Raw genomic sequence first — 25,328 nt, 5'->3', positions numbered from 1 at the left:
ACATGGCAGGGATGTCCACTATGCTATTCAACATAGTACTAGCAGTGCTAGCCTCAGCAATCAAACCACAAAAAGAAATTAAAGGCATCCAAATCAGCAAAAAAGAAGTCAAACTCTCACTCTTTGCAGAGGAAATGATACTTTATGTGGAAAACTGCAAAGACTCCGCACCAGAACCACTAAAACTCGTACAGGAATTCAATAAAGTGTCAGGATATAAAATCAATGCATAGATATCAGTTGCATTTCTATACACCCCCAGCCAGACAGAAGAAAGAGACATTAAGGAGTTGATCCCATTTACAACTGCACCCAAAACCATACGATACCTAGAAATAAACCTAACCAAAGAAGCAAAGAATCTGTACTCATAAAACTATAAAGTACTCATGAAAGAAATAGAAGAAGACACAAAGAAATGGAAAAACATTTCATGCTCATGGATTGGAAGAACAAATATTGAGAAAATATCTATGCTACCTAAAACAATCTACATATTTAATGCAATCCCTTAAAATACCATCAATTTTTTCAAAGAAATGGGAAAAATAATCCTAAAATTAATATGGAACCGAAAAGACCCTGAATAGCCAGAGGAAAGCCAAAGTTGGTGGCATCACAATTCCAGATGTCAAGCTCTATTTCAAAGTTGTAATCATCAAGACAGCATGGTACTGGCACAAAAACAGACACACAGATTAATGGAACAGAATAGAGAGTCCAGAAATAGACCCTCAACTCTATGGTCAAGTAATATTCTACAAAGCAGGAAAGAATGTCCAATGGAAAAAAGACAGTCTCTTCAACAAATGGTGTTGGGAAGATTGGACAGCCACATGCAGAAGAATGAAACTGGATCATTTTCTTACACCATACACAAAAGGAGACTCAAAATGGATCAAAGACCTCAAAGTGATACAGGAATCCATCAAAATCCTCAATATTGGCAGCAACTTCTTCCACCTCAGCCACAGCATCATAGAACCATTGCCTAGAGGTGGAGAAAGGGAACCCTTCTACATTGTTGATGGAATGCAGCCACTCTGGAAAACAGCATGGAGGTTCCTCAAAAAGCTGAAAATAGAGCTACATTATGACCCAGCAATTGCACTACTGATATTTACCCTAAAGATACAAATGTAGTGATCCAAAGGGGCACATGCACCCCAATATTCACAATGGCCAAACTATGGAAATAACCTAGATGTCCATCAACAGAGGAATGGATAAAGAATATGTGGTATGTATACATAATGGAATACTATTCAGCCATCAAAAGAAATGAAATCTTGCCATTTGCAATGACGTGGAGGGAACTAGAGGGTATTGTGCTTAGCGAAATAAGTTAATCAGGAAAGACAATTATCATATGATCTCTCTGATATGAGGAATTTGAGAGACAGGGCGAGGTTTCATGGGGGGTAAGGAAGGAAAAAATGAAACAAGATGGGATTGGGAAAAGGCAAACCATAAGAGATCCTTAATCTCACAAAACAAACTGAGGGTTGCTGGGGGTGGGAGGGTAGGGATAGAGTGGCTGGGTTATGGGCATTGGGGAGGGTATGTGCTATGGTGAATGCTGTGAAATGTGTAAGCCTGATGATTCACAGACCTGTACCCGAGGGCAAATAATACAGTATACGTTACCTTAAATATTAAATAAATAAATAAATAAAATTTTAAAAGACACAGAGTGGTTGAACGAATAAAAAAAGACCAAACTGTACACTGCCTACAATAGACTCACTTCCAATATAAGGACACACACAGAGTGAAAGTGAAGGGATGAAAAAAGTTCCACACAAACAGAAATCCAAAAAAAAAAAAAAAAGCTGGAGTAGTTATATCAGATAAACTAGTCTTTAAAACAAAGACTATATAAAAGGAAAAAGAAGAGCATTATATAATGATAAAGGGGTTAATCACACAAGAGGATATAAGGTTTGTAACTATGCACCTATAAAAGGAGTACCTAAATATATAAAGCAAAATTTAACACACCCAAAGGGACATAATGACAGCAATACAATAATAGCAAGGGACTTTAATACCTCACTTACATCAATAGATTGCTCACTGAAACAGAAAATTCGTAAGGAAACATCAACACATCAGATCAGAGGGACTTGATATATATATTATATGCCATCTAAAAACAGCAGAATACACATTCTTCTCAAATGCACATAAATATTCTCCAGGCTAGATCACATGATCTCATACAAACAATCTAACTTTATACCTAAAGGAACTAGAAAAAAGACGAATGATGCCCAAAGTTGGAAGAAAACAAATAGCGAGCATCAGAAATGAAATAAAAGCAATAGAGACTGAAAAGACAATAGAAGAGATCTGTGAAATTGAGTTGTTTCTACAAAATGATAAAGAAAATGACAAATCTTTAGCAGATTCACCAAGAAAAAAAGAGAAATGGCTCAAATAAATAAAATCAGACATGAAAGAAATTACAATGATACCACAGAAATACAAAAGATCATAAGAAACCTACTATAAATAGTTACATGCCAACAAACTGTACAACTGAAATGCATAAATTTCAAGAAACACAATCTTCCAAGATTTAATGATTTAGAAATAAAAATGTAAATAGACCAATCACTACTACTAAGCATACTGAATAATCATAACTTCCCAAAAAAAAAAGTCCAGGACCAGAGAGCTTCACTGGTGAATTCTAGGAAACACTTAAAGATTTAATACCTACACTTTTCAAACTCTTCCAAAAAACTAAAGAGGAGGGAACATTTCCAAACTCATTTCACAAGGCTAGCATTACCCTGGTAACAAAACCTCACAAGGACACCACAAAAAAATTGCAGGCTAATATCCTGATCAAGACAGATGCAAAAATTTTGAATGAAATATTAACAAACCAAGTTGAAAAATACATTAAAAGAATAATACACCACGATCAACTAGAATTTATTCCAGGGAGGCAAGGATATATCAACATCTGCAAATCAATCAGCACGATACACCACATTAACAAATTGAAAGTTAAAAATCACATGATCAACTCAAGAGGTGCAGAAAAAAAATTTAACAAATTCAACATCCTTTTATGATTAATAAAAAATTCTCAACAAAGTGAGTATAGAGTAAATGTACTTCAACATAATAAAGGTCATACACTTAAAGTCCACAGCTGACATTATATACTTTATCCTGAGATCAAGAACAAGACAAGAATACCCACTCTCCCCACTTTTAGTCAAGATAATATTGGAAAACCTAGCCACAGCAATGAGGCAAGTAAAACAAATAAGAAGCATCCAAATTGAAAAGGAAGAAGTAAAACTGTCACTATTCATAGAAAACAAGATTTTATTTTTTTTTTAAGATTTTATTTCTTTACATGACACAGAGAGAGACAGAGCATAGCAGGGGAAGCAGCAGGCAGAGGGAGAGGAAAAAGCAGAAAAGTAGGTTCACTCCAAGAAGGGAGCCCAATGCAGGGCTCAAGCTCAGGACCCAGGGTTCACGACCCAAGCTGAAGGCAGATGCTTAACCAACTGAGCCACCCAGGCCCCGAGAAAACATGATTTTAAACACAGGAAAACCCTAAAGACTCCACCAAAAAATTGTTGGAACTAATCAGCAAATTCAGTAAAGCTACGGGATATAAAAATCAATATACAAATATCTGTTGCAGGTACTAATAACGAACTCTCAGAAAAAGAAATTAAGAAAACAATCACTTTACAATTGCATTAAAAAGAATAAATTTAACCAAGGAAGTGAAAGCCCTCTACACGGAAAACTTTAAAACACTGATGAAAGGAATAAAAGAAGACACAAATAAATGGAAAGATATTCATCATTATGGACTGAAAGAGTTAATACTGTTAAAATGTCCATATTGCCCCAAAACAATCAACAGATTCAATGCTATTCCTATAAAAATCCCAATGGTAAATAATCAATCCACAAACAATCCTAAAATTTGTATAAAACCATAAAAGATCCCAAATAACCAAGCAATTGTGAGAAAGAAAAGAGCTATAGGCATCACAATCCCTGATTCCAAATTATATTACAATATTATAGAAATCAGATCAGTATGATTACAGCACAAAAACAGACACATAGGGACACTTGGGTGGCTCAATTGGTTAAGCATCTGCCTTTGGCTCTGGTCATGATCCCAGGGCTCTGGGATGGAGTCCCACATTGGCTCCTTGCTCAGCATGAAGCCTGCTTCTCCCTCTGCCCGTCACTCCCCCTGCTTGTGCTCTCTCTCTATCTGACAAATAAATAAAATCTTAAAAAAAAAAAAGAAAGAAAAAGACTCACAGATGAACAGAACAGAATAAAGAATCCAGAAATAAACCCACACACACATGGTCAATTAATCTGTAACAAAGGAACCAAGAATATAGAAAGGAGAAAAGCTAGGCCCCTCAGTAAATGGTGCTAGGAAAACTGGACAGCCACATGCAAAAATATAAAACTAGACTACTATCTTACATCACCCACAAAAATTAGGTTGAAATGGATTAAAGATTTAATGTAAGGCCTGAAACCATAAAACCCCTACTCTACCGTTACTGAAAATCTTTGGCCATAGGCTGAACTTTATGGGGATTTCCTGACCAGGTTCTCCTTACCTTGAATGATGACGAGAACAACTCAAGCTGTGATTTTTCTTGAAATGGTCCTAGATTCTTTGGTAAAAGTAAATGCACGTCCTCTCTATAGAAAGGCAGCTTTACTCTAAGCCACCAAGACTCTCCAAATAATTTTGCAAAGGCAATGAGAAAGAACCAAGAATACAAGGAAACAAAGCAACAGGGGACAAAAGCCTACATAAATGAAAAACAACAGCAAGAGACCATTAAGACTTTAAATATTAGAATTATCAGATACAGATTATAAAAGTACGCTTACTACATTTAATAGTAAATGGATGGCATGCCTAAGAATATCCACAGGTCAAGGAAATGACAAGAAGTGAAAAAGCAGATTAGGGAAAAAATCAAATGGAATTTCAAAAGGAAAATGAGTGTTAAAATTCAATATTTGCAAATGATGTATCTGATGAGATTAGTATCAAAAAAATAAGTAAATAACACACAGCGTAAAAACAAATAACCTGGTTTAAAAATGGGCAAAGGTGGGGGGCATCTAGGTAGCTTAGATGGTTAGGCATTTGCCTTCGACTCAGGTCATGATCCCAGGGTCCTGGGACTGAGTCCCACATCAGGCTTCCCGCTTGGTGGGGAGTCTGCTTTCTCCTCTGTCTCTGCCTTTCTCCCCTGTTCATACTCTCTCTCTCTAATGAATAAATAAAATATTTTAAAAACATAAGCAAAGGGTTTAAATACACATTCTTTGAAATGGCCAACAAGTATATAAAAATACTCATTATCACTAACTGGGAAAAGCAAATCAAAATCATAAGGAAATAGCATCTCATACCTGTCAGGATGGTTATTATCAAAAAGATGACAAGTTTTGGCAAGGGTATGTAGAAAAGAGAATATATATTGAAATAGAAATTGATAGAGGTATTATGGGAAAAGTATGGAGGTTCCTCAAGAATCAAAAACAGAACTACCACAAGTGGGGTGCTGGACTATCTTCGATGGTAAAGCACATAACTCTTGGTATTAGGGGTAGGGTTTACTTAAACACACACACACACACACACACATAAACTGCCATCAATCCAGCAATCCTACATCTGGGTATATACCCAAAGGAAATAAAATCATTATCTCAAAGAGATATCTGCACCCCCATCTTCACTACAGCATAATTACAAAAGCCAAGATATGGAAACAATCCAAGAGTCCATCAAATATAAATGGATTAAAAAGTGTGCTACGTGGGCACCTGGGTGGCTCAGTGAGTTAAGCCGTTGCCTTCAGCTCAGGTCATGATCTCAGGGTCCTGAGATCGAGCCCCGCATCGGGCTCTCTGCTCAGCAGGGAGCCTGCTTCCTCTTCCCTCTCTGCCTGCCTCTCTGCCTACTTGTGATCTCTGTCTGTCAAATAAATAAATAAAATCCTTAAAAAAAAAAAAGTGTGCTACAGAGGCACCTAGGTGGCTCAGTGGGTTAAGCCGCTGCCTTTGGCTCAGGTCATGATCTCAAGGTCCTGGGATCAAGCCCTGCATCAGGCTCTCTGCTCAGCAGGAAGCATGCTTCCCTTCCTCTCTCTCTACCTGCCTCTCTGCCTACTTGTAATCTCTGTCTGTCAAATAAAAAATAAAATCTTTTTTTTTTTAAAGTGTGCTATGTGTATACCATTGGAATATTATCTAGCCATCAAAAAGGAACTTCTGTCATTTGCAAATATGGATAAACCTAGAGGACACTGTGCTAAGTAAAATAAGTCAGACAAAGAAAACACTATATAATCTCATTTTTACATGGACTCTAAAATGTCCAACTCATAGACTAGAGAGTAGAACTATGGTTGCCAAGGGTGAGGGTGGGGAAATAAGGAGATGTTGATCACAGGGTATGAACTTTCAGTTATAAGATTAATAAATTCTGAAAATCTAATGTACACCATTATAGTTAATGATACTGTATTGTGTTTCCACAATAGCCAAACTGTGGAAGGAGCCAAGATGTCCTTCAGCAGATTAATTTATAGATAAAGATATGGTTCATATATTCAATGGAATATTACTCAGCCATCAGGAAGGATGAATACCTACCATTTACATTGACATGGATGGAACTGGAGGGGATTATGCTAAATGAAATAAGTCAATCAGAGAAATAAAATTAACATATGGTTTCACTCATACGTGGAACACAAGAATTAGCACAGAGGATCATAGGGGAAGGGAGGGAAAACTGAATGGGAAGGAATCAGAGAGGGAGACAAACCATGACAGACTCTCCTGACTCTGGGAAACAAACTGAGGGCTGCAGAATGGGAGACGGGTGGGGGCATGGGGTTACAGGGTAATGGGTATTAAGGAGTGCATGTGATGTGTTGAGTACTGGGTATTATATGCAACTAATGAATCACTGAACACTACATCAAAAACTAATGATGTACTATATGTTGGCTAATTGAACTGAAATAAATATAAAAAATAATACTCTATTGTATACATGAGATCTGCTATGCTAAGAAAGTAGAGGGTTTTATTTTATTTTATTTTATTAGTGTTCCAAGATTCATTGTTTTTGTACCACACCCAGTGCTCCATGCAATATGTGCCCTCCTTAATACCCACCACTAGGCTCACCCATCCCTGCAACACCCCCTCCAAAACCCCCAGTTTGTTTCTCAGAGTCCACAGTCTCTCATGCTTCATCTCCCCCTCTGATTTCCCCCAGTTCACTTTTCTTTTCCTTCTCCTAATGTCCTCCATGTTATTCCTTATGCTCCACAAGTAAGTGAAACCATAAGATAGTTGACTCTCTCTGCTTGACTTATTTCACTCAGCATAATCTCTTCCAGTACTCTCCATGTTGATGCAAAAACTGGGTATTCATCCTTTCTGATGGAGGCATAATATTCCATTATAAACATTGTTAAAATGTCTATACTGCCCAGAGCAATCTATACTTTCAATGCCATCCCGATCAAAATTCCACCAACATTTTTCAAAGTGCTGGAACAAACAATCCTAAAATTTGTATGGAACCAGAAAAGACCCCGAATTGCTAAGGAAATCTTGAAAAAAACAAAACTGGGGGCATCACGTTGCCTGATTTCAAGCTTTACTACAAAGCTGTGATCACCAAACAGCATGGTACTGGCACAAAAACAGACAAATAGACCAGTAGAACAGAGTAGAGTCCAGATATGGACCTGCAACTCTATGGTCAAATAATCTTCAACAAAGAAAGAAAAAATATCCAGTGGAAAAAAGACAGTCTCTTCAATACATGGTGCTGTGAAAATTGGACATCTATGTGTAGAAGCATGAAACTCAACCATTCTTTTACACCATACACAAATATTACTCGAAATGGATAAAAGACCTCAACATGAGGCAGGAATCTATCAAAATCCTAGAGGAGAATATAGGCAGTAACCTCTTCGACATCGGCCACAGCAACTTCTTTCAAGACATGTCTCCAAAGGCAAAGAAACAAAAGCAAAAATGAATCTTTGGGACTTCATCAAGATCAAAAGCTTCTGCACAGCAAAGGAAATAGTCAACAAAACAAAGAGGCAACCCACGGAATGGGAGAAGATATTCACAAATGACACTACAGACAAAGGGCTAATGTCCAATATCTATAAAGAACTCCTTAAACACAACACTCAAAAAACAGATAATCATGTCAAAAAATGGGCAGAAGACATGAACAGACCTTCTCCAAAGAAGACATACAAATGGCTAACAGACACATGAAAAAATGTTCATCGTTATTAGCCATCAGGGAGATTCAAATCAAAACCACATTGAGATATCACCTGACACCAGTTAGAACGGCCAAAATTAACAAGACAGTAAACAACAAGTGTTGGTGAAGATGTGGAGAAAGGGGAACCCTCTTACACTATTGGTGGGAATGCAAGTTGGTATAGCCACTTTGGAAAACAGTATGGAGATTCCTTAAGAAATTGAAAATAGAGTTACCCTATGACCCTGCAATTGCACTACTGGGTATATTTACCCAAAGATACAGATGTAGTGAAAAGAAGGGCCATATGTGCCTCAATGTTCATAAAAGCAATGCCCACAATCACCAAACTGTGGAAAGAGCCAAGATGCCGTTCAACAGACAAGTGGATTTTTGTAAGATTTTATTTATTTGGCAGAGAGACACAGAGCACACAAGCAGGAGGAGCTGCGGGCAGAGGGATGAAGAGGCTCCTCACTGAACAACGAGCGTGATACAGGACTCAGTCCCAGGACCTTGGGATTATGACCCGAGCTCAGTGGGTTAAAGCCTCTGCCTTCTGTTCAGGTTGTGATCTCAGGGCCCTGGGATCAAGCACTGCATCAGGTTTTCTGCTCAGCAGGGAACCTGCTTCCCCACCCCAACCCCCCTGGCTGCCTCTCTGCCTACTTGTGATCTCTGTCTGTCAAATAAATAAATAAACATTTTTTAAAAATTATTGCAATATATAATATACTTCAGGAAAACTATTTAGAAGCTAATGTGTATACACAGACATACAACCTGACCTTAGTGAAGCAAATATTTGTAACTCAAATATTGGCCATAAATGAGTAATCATTATATTCTTGTACTACGGGCTAAATACTTGTGTCCCGGGGCGCCTGGGTGGCTCAGTGGGTTAAGCTGCTGCCTTCGGCTCAGGTCATGATCTCAGGGTCCTGGGATCGAGTCCCACATCGGGCTCTCTGCTCAGCAGGGAGCCTGCTTCCTCCTCTCTCTCTCTGCCTGCCTCTCTTCCTACCTGTGATCTCTCTCTGTCAAATAAATAAATAAAATCTTTAAAAAAAAAAAAATACTTGTGTCCCTTCAACGTTCATATGTTTAAGTCCTTATCCCAGATTGAAGGTATTTAGAGGTAGAGCCTTTGGGAGGTAATTAGGTCTTGGGAGTGAAACTGAAGAATGGGATTAGTGCCCTTTCAAGAAAAGACATGAGAGAGATGATCTCTCTCCCCACCATGTGAGAATATAACAAGAAGGTAACCATCTGCAAATCAGCAACAAAATCCTCACCAGACACTGAGTCTGTCAGCACCTTCATCTAGGTCTTCCCAGACTTCAGAACTGTGAAATAAATGTTGGTCATTTAAGTCACCCAGTTTATGGGATTCTGTTACAGAAGTCAGAACTGACCTGAACATCTTGAAAAAGCAGTAACTAATTACTTACAGGAAGTAAGATACAAATATATGAAACTGCTATGCTTTCTAACAAAGATACAGTTAAAAAAAAAAAAAAAACTAGGCACAAAGTAATGCAAATGAAAAAATGTTTGCCAGTCCTTTGGGAAAGTGACAAATTTCTAAGCAATGAGGGTCAGTATGACCAATTCATACATCATATAATATTTTTTTAAGATTTATTTATTTAAGAGAGAGAAAGGGGTGCATGGGTGGCTCAGGTTTGAGCCCCGCATCAGGCTCCTTGCTCAGCAGGGAGCCTGCTTCTCTCTCTCCCTTGTCACTTCCTTTGCTTGTGTGCTCGCTCTCTATCAAATAAAAAAGTAAAATCCTTAAAAAGAGAGAGAGAGAGAGCAAGAGAGAGAGCATGCAAGCAAGAGAGCGAGAGATCAGGGGGAGGGGCAGAGGGAGAGGATCTCAAACACACTCCCTGCTGAGCACAAAACCTGACATGGGACTCCATCTTACCACCCCCAAAACCAAGAGTCAGATGCTGAAACAACTGAGCCACCCAGGTGTTCCCACTTAATACTACTATTAAGGTATTAGTAACATTTTTTCTCCTTTGGTGGTGCATAAATGGTGCATCTTTGAATTGACACTATTTCAGATTTATAAAAACAGTACTTGAAGAGATCAACAAAATGTCCGGAACTGATCAAAGACACCAATTCACATAATCAAGAAGCCAAAACTTCCCAAACAGTATAAATAAAAAGAAATCCACACTTAAAGACATCACATGAAATTACTTAGATCTAAAAGGAAAGAGCAAGACCATAAAAGCAACCACAGTGGAAGGAAGAAAAATGAAGGTTACTGTCAAAAGAAGGTCACATGTCAAGTTTGTGAAATAGAAAGTTCGAGAGTGTTACAACAGCAATACTCCCCAGGTCGATTCATATATTCAACACAATCCCTACCAAAACTTCAGCAGCCTTTTGGAAGAAATTGGCAAAATAATCCTAAAATTTATATAGAATTGCAAATTATATAAAATTGCAAAATTTGTATTGAATTCATAGAGAGGGACACCAGGTGGCTCACTCGGTTAACGTCTGCCTTCGGCTCAGGTCATGATCCAGGGTCCCAGGATCGAGTCCCGCATCAGATCCCTTGCTCAGCAAGGACCCTGCTTCTCCCTCTGCCTGCTGTTCCCTCTGCTTGTGTGCTCTCTCTCTCTCTCTCTCTCTGACAAGTAATCAATAAAACCTTAAAAAAAAAATTCACAGAGAATACCAAAATAATTTTGACAAAGAAAAGCAAAGCTGGACAACTTATACTTTCTAATTTCAAAATTTAATATAAAACTACTTTAGTTGCTATCAATACTATATAGTACTAGCAACAGACAGACCTGGAAATCACTAGAATAGAAGTGAGTACAGAAATAAATTATACTTATGGTGAAATGATTTTCAACAAAGGTGTAAAGGAAATTCAGAGGGAAGGGACAGTCTTTTTAATGAATGGTACTAGGAAAACTAGTTATCCATAAGTCAAAAGATGAAGTCAGACCTTTATCTCATACTATATATATATATAAATCAACAGAAAATAGATCAGAGCACAGAGCACCTGGATGGCTCAGATGACTGGGTGTCTGCCTTCAGCTTGTCATGATCTCCACATCCTGGAATAGAGCCCCATGTCGAGTTCCCAGCTCAGCAGGAGTCTGCTTCTCCCTCTCCTTCTGCCTCTCCCCCTGCTTGTGCTCTGTCTCCATCTCTCTCTCGAACGAATAAATATTTTTAAAAATAGATCAGAGCTAAATGTTAGAGCTAAAACTTTTGTTTTTTTCTGAGATTTTATTTATTTACTTGACAGAGGAAAAGCACAAGCAGACAGAGCAGCAGGCAGAGGGAGAAGAAGAAGCAGGCTCCCTGCTGAGCAGGGAGTCCAACATGGGGCTCAGTCCCAGGACCCTGGGATCATGACCTGAGCCAAAGACGGCATTCTTTCATTTAGCATAATATTTTTGAGGTTCATGTATGTTAAAGCATGTATTAGTAATTTCTTCTTTCTATTGATGAGTAGTATTCTACTATATGGATATACCACATTTTGTCTCTCCATTCATCAGCTGTTGAACATTTAGATTTTTTCAGGTTTTGACTATGAATATGAATAATGCTGCTAAAAGAAATCATGTGTAAATCTTTGCATATGTTTTATCTCTTTTGTGTAGATACCTAAGAATAGAACTACCAGTCACCTAACAAATTTGTTTTTTACTTTTTACAAGAGACTTCTAGATTGTTATCCAAAGTTTTTGCATCATTTTATATTCCTACTAGTAGTAAAATCACGTATTCTATGACTTGATTTATATGAAATTTCCAGAATAGGAAAATCTAAAGAAAAAAAAACAGATTAGTGCTATCTGGGATAAGGGGGGATGGGGATTAACAGTTAATGGACATGGTTTCTTTTTTTTTTAAGATTTTATTTATTTATTTGACAGACAGAGATCACAAGTAGGCAGAGAAAGAGGGAGGAAGCAGGCTCACTGCTGAGCAGAGAGCCCGATTCAGGGTTCAATCACAGGACCCTGGGATCATGACCTGAGCCGAAGGCAGAGGCCTTAACCCACTGAGCCCCCCAGGTGCCCCTGACATGAGGTTTCTTATCAGAGTGATAGAAATGTTCTAAAATTAATCAATGGTGATGGCTACACAAAACTGCTAAATTTACTTAAAAAAAAAAAATCACTGAATTATATAATTGAAATGGGTGAATTACATGATATACAAAATATGCCCCAAAGCTAATATATACATAAATACATATATTCATGTGTGTACATATGAGGGTCAGATCAATAAATAACATCACTAAAACAGTGAAACCCAGAAAACAGCAGAATGAGACCTTAAATATAATGACAAAAATTATTCCTAATCCTGAATTTTATACCCAGCAAAATGTGGTTAAAGAATTAACAAAACAACTTCCTTAAAACAATAAAACAGAGTGGGTCATCAGCAGAAAGTCTCCAGAAGAAATGTTCAAAAAATACTAGTAGGAGCAGGAATGTATTCCAGATACAAGATTCAACATGCAAGAAACAACAGCAAATACAGTGCCAAATATGTATTTGTATATAAATATAAAATATAAAAAATAGTAACAGTAAAATCTCAGAGGTTAAAACTATACAAAGCACAATAACAATGTGTCAGGAGCAGAAGAAATGGCGTTAAAATACTATCCAAAAGAAATGGGGTTAAAATACTATTCAAAAGGAGGTTAAATGTAGTGATTAACTTTAGGCTATGATCATTATGTTTATTATTATTTCTAGAACCATTAAATGAACAGAAACAGACTGTAGAACTTTTAAATTAGGGGGAAAATGGAAAACTGTTAAATTATCAATCGTATTACTTGGGGATATCCAGAGAAACAGAACTAAAACCAATAGGATGGATGTATATGTTGATTCATGAAATTATGGAGGCTGAAAGTCCCAAGAGCTGCAGTCAGTTAACTGGAGACTCAAGAGAGAACTGATGGAGTAGTTCCAATCCAAACCCAAAGACGTGAGAACCAGGAGAGCCAAGTCTATTTCTTGTCTAAAAGCCAACTGGAATGAGACCTAGGAAAAGTTAAATGTTTCAGTTCTATGCAGATCTTCAACAGATTAGATGAGGCTCACCCATATTGGGAGAGCAATCTGCTTTACTCAGTCTACCGATTCAAACGGTAATCTCACATCCAGAAACACCCTTATGGACACACTTCGGATGTCTGACCAAAGAGTTTTTGACCAGGTAGCTGGGTACCCTTTCAGCCCAGTGAAGCAGACACATAAAATTAATCATGATATCAATCCAAAGAAAGAAAGGACAGTAAAATGGAAAAACACGTCAAATAGAAGATGTAAAGTAAAACAGCAAAGTCTACCACATCTGTAAATACATTAAGTATGAATAAATTTATTCTACTTGGAATCAGCTAGATGTCTAAGAGAAAGAGATTAATTCAATCCACTCATTCACTAATATTTACTCTGTGTTATCTGCTGTTTTAGGAACTTGGACACATCAGTGAACAAAACAAAGCAATCAGATTATAAAATAATAAATATTTTACATTCATTTTTGTCTATCTAGAATCTTTAAAAGACTGTGGTGATTTATAATTTAAAATATTGTTATAAGGCAGGTTAATTTAAAACTAAGGGAAGAGCTTAGCAACTAAATGAAGAAACACAGGACATAATTACATGAGAAACCACAAATGAGAAAACTACTACAAGTGAGTATTAATATTAACCGCGAATTTATGGGCAACCAAGACAAAAGGGGAAATGACATATTTTAATCATTTGGCAAAAGTTATACACACTATGGAAGACAAAAAACTTTATTAAATAAGCCCTAAATTACAATGAAAACTAACATGGACCCTTATATATTAAGGAATACATAATTACACAGGTTATCCCAAAAGATCCAGTAACCTTACTAAGTTTCATACAAAGACAAGCTGAGTAAGGTCGGAAAACACTACAGGCTACAGATTCAAAAAGCGTCTGAATAAAGTTTGAATCCTGTTCCATCACTTATTGCTTGTAATACCATGGGCAAGTCACTTAACCTCTCTGCACATCGGTTTCCTGATCTCTAAAACACAACTATGACTGAATTAGTTAACTTTAAAAGAATTTTTATTATTACTATGGCACATAATCAATAAGCATAAGGTCAGTCAAAACTGATACAGACTAGAGTTTCTACTTCTAGATCAAAGGACATGGTGCTTTTTTTTAATTACCATATAATTATTTTTAATGTCCAGTGTCTGTAATACAAGGCCACAGCTTTCTCACCAACTCAAGTTTATAAATTTTGAATTGGCTTGTGAGGCCAATAGGGATATTTCTTCTTGTCTAATTTGGTTTCTGGGAAGACTTCATTCAGGTCCTCAACAATCATCTGATCAAATGGAACTAGATGATCAAATGGAACTATGTTCTTCGTCTTCTCCAGCTCTTTTTTCATATACCTCAGTCCTAGCCTTTGAGAGAGACAAAAACTCAACACAACTTTTCACATCTTCTTTTTGTTCAGCATCCACCTGAACAGTCTATTTGTCCTCTGGCACAGGAACCTTCCAGGCATTAAACCTTTTTCTCAAAGTCATCTACCAAGGCAGCCTTTACCAAACTGGCTTTGCAGTAAGTCCAGTCAGTAGCAGGTAGATTCTCAGGTACAGCAGCCAACATGGAGGTAAAGGTCTCATTATGGGATTTCAGGGAGTTAACAAGGACCTTTAGGTTGTGGGGTATGATCTCCCCAAAAGCTACCCAATCAATGGCCTTTAAAGCAAGTTTTCGCCCAGCCATCTTGAGATCCTTCACCAACCCTGGTAGCCCAGCAGGACACGGTGCCTTAAAAATAGACAATTCCACAGTACCAATGAACTAAAATTAAGAAAAATTTCCAAAACTGATCTTGTAAATCTCTAAAAAACAGTTTCAAAGTAATATAAATCATTTAATTAAAGAGAAAGTTGACAATTTTAGACCTTGAAATAGAAAGATTATGTTTAAAAAAAAAGTTTACATAAGGCAAGCCAGTAAAATGGGCTTTTAATAAATGGGTTTGTCTTTGGGTTAACAACCATTTATTTTTTTAAAGATTTTATTTATTTATTTGACAGACAGAGATTACAAGTAGGCAGAGAGGCAGTCAGAGAGAGGAGGAAGCAAGCTCCCCGCTGAGCAGAGAGCCCGATGTGGGGCTCAATCCCAGGACCCTGGGATCATGACCTGAGCCGAAGGCAGAGGCTTTAACCCACTGAGCCACCCAGGTGCCCCTTTTTTCTCTTTCTTAAGTATTGACAATAATCAGTATTTGTGAAAGCAGAGTCCATATTGTTCTTTTCCAATACTAGCTCTTAAAGAACACTCAATAAATAATTCTTAATAAGCAAATGGCTATCAGCTACTATCTCTGGAATTTAAAATTTTTCACTTCAGGGTTGTTGTCTAATGTGTTCTGTGGTAATAGTTTGATAGTGTGACCCCAGGCATTTTTGTGACTTATGACATAAATATTTTTTTAAAAGGCCAATTGTGATGTTTAATTTTATATGTCAACTTGGTTATACTTTATATGGTACCCAGTCATTTAATGAAACACTAATCCATGTGTAGTTATGAAAGTATTCTGTAGAAGTTGCTACCATCTACCATCAGTTGACTTTAAAGAACAGACATTATCCTCAAAAATATTGGTGGGGCTCATCTCTTAAGTTGAAGGCTTTAAGAGCAAAACCAGATGGTCATGGACAAGAAGATATTTGGCCTCCAGCCTACAGCATTACCTCCTAGGTTTCCAGCCTGCCCTGCAGAATTTAGACTTGCCAGTCACAAGTGGGTGACCACTTTCTTAAATCATGAATATACCTGTGTATATGTATATGGGACATGTATCTTATTGGTTCTGTTTATCTGGTGAACCCTGACTGATATGCCAACAAAAGTGAATGATGTTTTTTGAGTCTTTAAAGTACTAAAAACACATAAAATGTAGAACACACCAAGTGATACTATTGCTTTCAACCTTTAATTTTAACTAAAACAAATTCCTTTTCTTTGATTTCACTCCTAGATTAAGATCCCAACCAACATCTAACACATTTAACATTCATGTCCTTTGAGCCTTGTGTATAAGAATATAAAGATTTCTCAGAATCAAAACTATGTATCATTAAATTCAATTAAAAAGACTCTAAAACAGAATTCTTTAAAGATTATCCATAACATCAATAACACAGACAACTGAAATCATATAGAACTGTACTTATACCACACTAGTAGTGAAAACTAAGATATTATAATTGCATTCATGCAATAAAAACTAAGATATGATAATTGTGTACTACATACCTAGAAATCTATAGTTCCACCCTTTAGCATATGCCTAAGAGAAATAGCTTATCTAATCCAGGCAAATGAAGGATTTCACCAAAAATACCCAATAGTAGTTATTTCTTTATCTTTAAAGATTTTATTTTTAAATAATATCTACACCCAACATGGGTCTCAAAATCACAGTACTGAGATCAAGAGTTGCAGGCTCTATCAACTGAGCCAGCCAGGTGCCCCTCCAATCCTATTTAAAAACTCACTTTATATCACCAAAACAGAAAATGTCATTTTTAACACAGAAACTAGCATAGATTCAACAATGTAATGTTGACATTGAGAAATGCAATATATTTATATAACCTGAGACACATGAACCATGCTACAAAAGTGCTCATTTTATTGTCATGTATATTTTGTGGGGTAAGGGAGGGAGAATAAATATCAAGGGTTAAAATATAAATCGTGGAACACAAGCTTTTGGCTGATTTTATTTATACTGGACATCTTAGCCCTTTTATGCACTTACTGAGAAAGACATATACCAGAAATTCCTTCTTGAATATTTTCCTTCAGTTTTTCCATAACCTCCAGACATTCCCATTCCCTCTCACAATGACTGTCCTAAAGTTAAATTGTTCAAAGGAAGCAATTAAGGGACGCAATCAGGTTGTACATCACAAAATGGAGACAACCTAGCAATTTCTTCTATTTAAACATAAAAAATTATTTTAAATTCAGTACATTTCTGAAAACCTATTTTTTGTCTCCTCCTTTCTACCCTCATCTTCTATTCCCAAGTCCTATTGCCCAGTCACAGCAACGAAAGCCCATTTTATCATACATTGCCACCTCAATCCGTGTGAAGAAATAATGCTGCTAGATTCCAAATGTATAGCTATGTCAAAGAAGTAAAAAGCATAGAGCTGGCCTGGAAAATGGCAGCATTTTATGACCCCAGTTTAGTTTATGTTCATTTCACAAAATCTACTGAAGTTATAAAAGACTTAAAGATTTTTCTGTAATTAATAAATAGATCCTCTGTCTCTTCATTTCTTATTCCTTAATTCCAATTCTACCAGCATGGTTAATATTGCTAAAAACATCTATGGAGGATTAATCTTTTGGTCATAATTTTTAAATGGATGTAATAATTGATTATATATATAATTCACTGCCTAATCAGAAATAAAATTTTAATCCCATAAAAGATGTTTAATAGCAATTTTAACTACTAAGCACATAATTAATGGTTTGGGAATTAAAAATTAAATTTCAAGGTAGCCAAATCATAAATTCAAAAACTTTAGACAATTTTAAAGAGAAAACATTAAAATAGAAGCTTATAATTGTGTTTCTAGAATTATGTGTGATTACATATTGCTATTCTACATTTTTCATATAAATTAATATAGTAGATGGGTATCATTCAAAAAAATTTTGTAAAATATTTTTAAAGACAATGGAAGGACAATAAAACTATTTTTACAACTGAATAGCCACAAAACAATTTTTAGTTATAATATAAACAAATTTTATTCATAAAAGAAAACAAAGAATGTAAGTTAAAGGTACTGGAAAGCTGACATAGGGAGAAAGTATGGCAGTAGAATTCTGTGACTGTTACATATGCAAAGCTTCCACTAACTTTGATGACTTTGCCTTCACAACAAAGAATTATTTTTTACCTATGTAAAAAAATTACATATATAATTTTTTTATTGGTAAGAGGACCTCATAACAACACTGTTAAACAAATGGGGCTCTATATTCCCATGCCTAACAATTTTCAGTGAAGGAACCTCACTTTTGCTAAGGAAATGACTGAATTTTGTGCAAGATTCTCAAATTTTGAATATATCACATTAAAGAACACACTTTATTTTCAGTTGCTTGAGTGGATAGAATTGGAATAAATGCAGTTGTACTACAGGAATTTTCTGCCACTCAAATGCCAGTGAAGTAATGCATAAAGAATTTTTATGAAGTCAAAAGAGAAGAGAATGCATTTGAAAGCAGAATTTACCTCCCTGATTAAGTTTAACGAATGGAAAGATCAAGATTCAGTTCACTATGGACCATTTTCCCAACTCAAAAAGAGACCCTTTCTATTACTAACCATTAAAATGTTCCACATTTTAGGGACACCTGGGTGGCTCAGTGCGTTAAGCATCTGCCTTTGGCTCAGGTCATGATTCCAGGGTCCTGGGATGAAGTCCTGCATTGGACTCCTTGCTCAGCAGGGAGTCTGCTTCTCTGCCTCTGCCTGCTTGTGCTCTTGCGTGCGCTCGCTCGCTCTCTCTCTCTCTCTCTCTCTTTGACAAATAAATAAATGAATAAAATCTTTTTTAAAAAATGTTCCACATTTTAAAGTATGCAACATCATAGCCTCATTACAAATTAGGTATTTAGGAAAAACTGCATTTCCTTCAAAGAAAAATGTTAAAAGTGTATAATTCCTTCATCATACATTTTTAAATATTAAGGGGAAAATATGCAACTGTTTTTGTAACCTAGGCACAGGCAACTGCTCAAGAAGCCTATAGAACTGATATCAATGGGAGTTTTCTGTCAGATGGAAAATCAGTCTACAGATTTATCTTAATCTGAAAAATAATGTCATCACTGTGAGTTATACCTTGAGATACAAAAGTAGGGTAATCTACTACATTGTGTTGTTAAAATGTTAGCAACTGCATTTCATTTTTTGAAAAGGCAATATAGTTTTCCCAAAATAAAGAACTGATTAGATCTCTTATAACTGTTATAAGAATTTGATATATCACAAAGCGTTAAGAGTTACAGCATGTGCCAACTATCAAACAGAAAAAATGAACCTGATTCATAATTCACTTTGAGAATGTCTAGTTAGTCAATCAAGTGATTTGTAATCATGAAGACTGCCAGAAAGGTAGTGAATAATGAGCTACAGTAAAATCCCTGGATTTTTTTAGTATTCTTATTTCATTACGTGACTTTTATTGCCATTTTTGATCACTGCTTCTCAGCAGCACACATATTTACTTACAAGTTTTTGACTATTAAATAGGCTAAAGGATATACAAGTTGAATGACCAGAGTATTAAATGTCTTCCCACAAAATTGAAAGTCTTACTGTTTAGAGCTTGAGCAAAGAAATTTTCATTTTGTTCAAACCCCTTGGAATTCCCCTCATTTTATTTCAATTATTTAGTGAATATGCTATTTCAGCATAGCAAATTTTAATTCAGTATATTTCCTTAAGTTGTTTTATATAGTCTAAAACAAAGAAACTCACTTAACAGAATATAGTTAATAACTGAAGCCTTAAGCTTCCATTTAATATCTTCATAGTACAGTATTTCCTTAGTTAAAACTAATGTAAGCTGATGACCAAAGAACATTCGACCTCTAACTAATCATATTAAATTATAAATAAACAAATATAAACCAACTTAAAGTTTGGCATATTACTAAAGGACTAATATGATACTTCATCTTTTTTTTTTAAGATTTTATTTATTTGTCAGACAGCGAGTACAGGCAGGGGTAGTGGCAGGCAGAGTAGGCAGAGGGAGAAGCCAGCTCCCCGATGACCAAGGAGCCCAACGCAGGACATGATCCCTGGACCCTGGGATCATGACCCAACCCAAAGGCAGATGCTTAACAGACTGAGCCACCCAGGCATACCCATTAGTGTTTTCCTAAATGCAAAATTACTAACCTATGTTAGAATTTGGCATTCTGATAATACTGGCCATTATAATCTTTTAAAATCAGGATTCCATAACATAAGAGTTACAGTTGCAAAACAAATGGAACTCATTTTTTTAAAACATTTTATTCATTTATTTGACAGAGAGATAGACTACAAGTAGGCAGAGCGGCAGGCAGAAGGAGAGGGAGAAGCAGGCCTCCCGCCATGCAAGGAGCCCAATGCGGGGCTCGATGCCAGGACCCTGGGATCATAATCTGAGCTGAAGGCAGCTGCTTAACCAACTGAGCCACCCAGGCACACAAGTAGGGTCATTCCTTGACATATTTTTCATCATTTTCAAGTAGAAGGGTCCTTTTCAAACTTTAGACTGATTATAATAGCAAAACATATGTGGATCTTCTTAAAGGAAGTGACAGAATCCTTAAGTCAAGACCTAAAATACTAATTATTAAAATATATTATTCATGGGGGAGCCTGGGTGGCTCAGTTGGATAAGCAACTGCCTTCAGCTCAGTTCATGATCCTGGAGTTCTGGGATCAAGTCCCACATCAGGCTCCCTACTGGGCAAGAAGTTGCTTCTCCCTCTGAACTCTCCCCATTCATGCTCTCTCTCTCTCTCTCTCTCTCAAATAAATCCATAAAATCTTTAAAAATAGATAGATATAATTCATTAAGAAATTCAACTATTGGAATTTTGTGGGTAAATTTTCAATAATGAATGGTTAGTTGTTCAAGATAACCAAACTCCAGATGTACACAAAACTGACTCTAAGAAGCTAGTGTGATCACCATGAGACCTCAGAAAAGATACTGTTTTTAACACTGAATATTCCCTGATAAGTGTAGTAGCACTCCACCTTGGAATGCACTTTATTACCATTATCACACCAACTGTGAGGATAATCTCTTCTTTCCTTTATAATTTAACCATTTGTTTATTCATTCCTTTAACAAATGCGTATAAGCATCTATATGTACCAGGTATTGTGCTAGAAACTAAGGACATAAAAATGAATTAGACACATAGCCTTTGTACTTGCCATTAAGAAATCTACAGCCTAGGGATGCCTGGGTGGCTCCCAGGCATCTGCCTTCCGCTCAGGTCATGAATCCAGAATTCTAGGAGCAGGCCCCACATCGGGCTCACTGCTCAGGGGGAAGCCTGCTTCTCCCTCTCCCACTCCCCCTGCTTGTGTCCCTCTCTCACTGTCTCTCTCTCTGTCAAACAAATAAATAAAATCCTAAAAAAGAAAAGAAAAGAAACCTCAGTCTAGTAAGAAAGAGGCATATAAGTACATAAGTACAAATATAAAGGTATATAAATATAAGATATAAGCTTCTAGAATAGAAGTACATACTAGAAAAGCTCAAAGAAGATAAAATTCAATGATAGAGGTCAGTAGTTAGGAAAGCCTTCAAACAGTAATGAACCTGAATGTTGAATGAAAAGTTGGTACTAAATAGGAACAAGAAAAAAAAAATCATAATGGTAAGAAGGAAAATATTAATGCAGGCAAAAGTGCTGAATACCTAATCATGGTAGTGTAACTACAAGCTATTCAGGGGTTTTTTGGTGGGGGAGGGGGTAATATTTATTTATTTATTTTAGAGAGAGAGAGAGAGAGAGCATGAGAGCACAGGAGTAGGAGGGGGGAGTCTCAAGCAGACCCAAGCAATATGCAATGGCCAACTAACAAAAGACCTTGCATGTATGCTAAAGACAACACAATCTGCATCCTAAAGTCCTTCAGTGGTTTCTGTTTGTAACAACAACAACAAAAATCCATAATGTCTACACAATTTATGGATCTGGCTTTCCTCAATGATGATCAAAGTAATATTTCACACTTTGTTACACATCTGTTAGAGAGCTAATACCAGCATTTTAGCCTACCTGTTTTATAAGCATACGTAAATAATCCCCCAGAACAAGGGTCTCAGCCTCTAGCAAACTTATATATTAATATTATTTATTATTTTTATTATTATTATTATTATTATTATATACTAAACAGCAATGCTTGCCACAGGTTTGCTGTCCCAGAAATATAGTGGATGGCTACACATGTTTAATATTATTACAAGAAGTAGTAGGGTATCTAATAGCAACCTGTAGTTTAGTTCAGGAAATTTTATATAACTGCAGAATCAATGTAAAGATACTTTCTGTTTTTAGATACATTATTTGGTCTTTGAATTTCCTGAAATTCATAATATATTTTAAAATAAATGTATTTCATAAGTGATTTTGCTGTAATCAATATTCAAATAAAAGTCACGAATTGTAACTTGCTAGCAATGTATTATTTTTTTTAATTTACTTATCTATTTGACAGAGAGATCACAAGTAGACCGAGAGGCAGGCAGAGAGAGGGGAAGCAGGCTCCCTGCTGAGCAGAGAGCCCAATGTGGGGCTAGAACCCAGGACCCTGAGATCATGACTTGAGCTGAAGGCAGAGGCTTAACCCACTGAGCCACCCAGGTGCCCGCTAGCAATGTATTATATGTAAATAAGAACAGAGATGAGAAAGAATCCCCCAATTGGGGTGCATGGCTGGCTCACTTGGAAGAGCATGTGACTTTCGATCTCAGGATCATGAGTTCAAGCCCCATACTGTAAGAAAGAGGCAGTAAAATCACCTAAAATTTTTTAAAAACTATTTTTTAAAAGATTTTTTTATTTGTCAGAGAGCCAGCAAAAGAAGAAACACAAGCAGGGGGAGTGGGAGAGGGAGAAGCAGGCCACCCACGGAGCAGGGAGCCTGATGCAAGACTAGATCCCAGGACCTTGGAGTCATGACCTGAGCTGAAGGCAGACACTTAACTACTGAGCTACCCAGGTGCCCCATAAATAAACATTTAAAAGAAAGGAAGGGAACAAGGGAGGGAGGAAGAAAGGGTACCCAAACTACTTTCAGGTATATTCATAAACATCAAATTATTACTTCCATCCCTTTTCATTGTCAGGTTGATTTCTATGTGAATCTTTACAATCAAGTAATAAAGCCTGATGGTTCAACATCCCATAAAACAAAGTTCAAACCAAACCATTGTTTGATAACCCTGAAAACGTCAAGGAACTCTAGCATGATCCTTCCTGTGTGAAGATGACACTAACTCACCTTCGAAAGAGATGAGATTCAAGTTGTTTTTCCACAATGGAGATGAACTTGCTCACGTGGCCAATTCTCTTGTCAAACCTCCCTGGTGAACAGCAGCTTACATCTGCAAGATGAGTGATACCAGTGGTCACAGAAAATAATAAAATAAAATTGTTAATGTATAAATGAAACCTACGCCTTGGTCCCAAATCACTATGTTTTAGTCAACTAAAAATAAGGTCAAAGAAACATATAAATGCTATAATACTTACATACAAAACTGTGAATGTATTTACTCTAATACATTCACTATATTCTATATATCACTGACCTAAAAAAAATACAAATAGAGCCTGACCTCTATCCCTAAGTAAAAATGTTCTCAGCTATCTTACCTAAAACAAAGGTAAAATCAAAAGTGTATAATGAAAATGCTCAGAACACGAAAGCATGCCAACTTTACATCCCTCATCACAAGTAGCAATAACTGAGGAAATTACGGAATATTTTTTGTTAATGTTAGCAACATTCTCAATAACATTATACGCAGTATGACTACAGCCAAAATTACTTTGACATTTTCCAGAATTCTGAAAAATACTTCCATTTTTTATGGAGAAAAATAATTACTAGCTACAGTGTTTATTCATGTTAATACAGACAGAGGTTTGTAGTTAAATATTCCTGATGTAGAATTTTATCAATTGCCAGCTGAATCTCCTCCATAAGTGTTGAGAAGCTGGTTAAACATTACGTGAAGACACAGTTTTTAAGTAGAAGTAAAGTTGATGCTATGTGCTTCTTTATCATTTAAGGGAATAAAAATTGGATTAATATCTATTAAAAATCAGCAAGGAACTATTTATAACTAGATACAATTCAAACAAAATCACAATTAAGTATCTATGATGAGTAAGGCACTAACTATTTGGGGGTTCTGTGAACAGGTATAAGAATAACAAGGCATCATCAATAATCTCAAAGAAATCACCATATCAGTATAATTGAAACACATTCCACTTCCATTTCTACATAATCGTTTGCAATAAGAAACAGTTAAATTCTAACCTAGACCTCTGCTAAAACAGGAATGATGAAGTAGAAAGGCACAGCATCATACCAAAGCATGGTAGCTACCACAGGGATGAGGCTCTGGGGCTCCTCATTCAAGGAAATATAAGGAAGTTTCAAAAGAAATGTTGAGAACATCTGCTACAACTCATAATGGAAGCCGACTGTCACCTGTAAACAAATAAACTTTGTTAATTTAAAGGCACTATACAAATGTTTCCAGTCACAATTCTGTTTCAATGGGTTATTCCCCTTAACAACTTTTCACTCTATTTCTTACCATAATTCCCTACCAACTCACCAAAATTGGAAGTCCTCTCCTAGGCTGCAAACTCGTGAAGTTCCTCTTCATTTTAGTTTCCCATTTCCACAATGCCCAGCAGAATAACTTACAAATTGCAAATACTTAGTAACTGATAAGTTGATATGAACTAGTCAACTTACTCCCTTACCTGTCACTCCAAAAACTATCCCTTATTATAGCTATATTTACTATTATTGGCAAAACAGTCATAGATGAAAAGATAAGACTATTTATTTAGCAAACATTTTCCTCAAACATCTATCTAGGTACCATGCTAAGTGCTACAGATACTAGCATAAATAGCACATGATCCTTGCCCTTAAGTAACTCAATCTATTAAGAAAGATAAAGGTGGTGTACTCTGAAAATTACAAAACATTGATTAAAGTAATTGAAGGCAGGGTGCCTGCGTGGCTGGGTGGGTCAAAGCTCTGTAGTTAAAGCCTTTGGCTCAGGTCATGATCTCGGGGTCCT

The 25,328-nt window shown here is 36.4% G+C and overlaps 1 long non-coding RNA gene and 1 pseudogene across 4 annotated transcripts in view; both read right to left on the bottom strand.

The window, feature by feature from the left end:
• LOC116586142 overlaps nucleotides 1-25,328 on the bottom strand; it is a 156,931-nt gene that overhangs the window by 116,177 nt on the left and 15,426 nt on the right. For all 4 annotated transcript variants that reach the window (XR_004283905.1, XR_004283906.1, XR_004283903.1 and 1 more), the window contains exons 3-4: nucleotides 24,600-24,721; nucleotides 23,501-23,603 (exon numbers count right to left, since the gene is read on the bottom strand). This is a non-coding gene — a long non-coding RNA (uncharacterized LOC116586142). The remainder of the gene's footprint in view (nucleotides 1-23,500; nucleotides 23,604-24,599; nucleotides 24,722-25,328) is intronic.
• On the bottom strand, nucleotides 14,532-15,253 carry LOC116586140 (annotated as a pseudogene).

This window comes from Mustela erminea, chromosome 3 (genome assembly GCF_009829155.1).
Source record: "Mustela erminea isolate mMusErm1 chromosome 3, mMusErm1.Pri, whole genome shotgun sequence".
Taxonomy (NCBI): Eukaryota; Metazoa; Chordata; class Mammalia; order Carnivora; family Mustelidae; genus Mustela; species Mustela erminea.
Note: the sequence above shows the minus strand (reverse complement) of the source record. Positions and strands in the feature narration are given on the sequence as shown.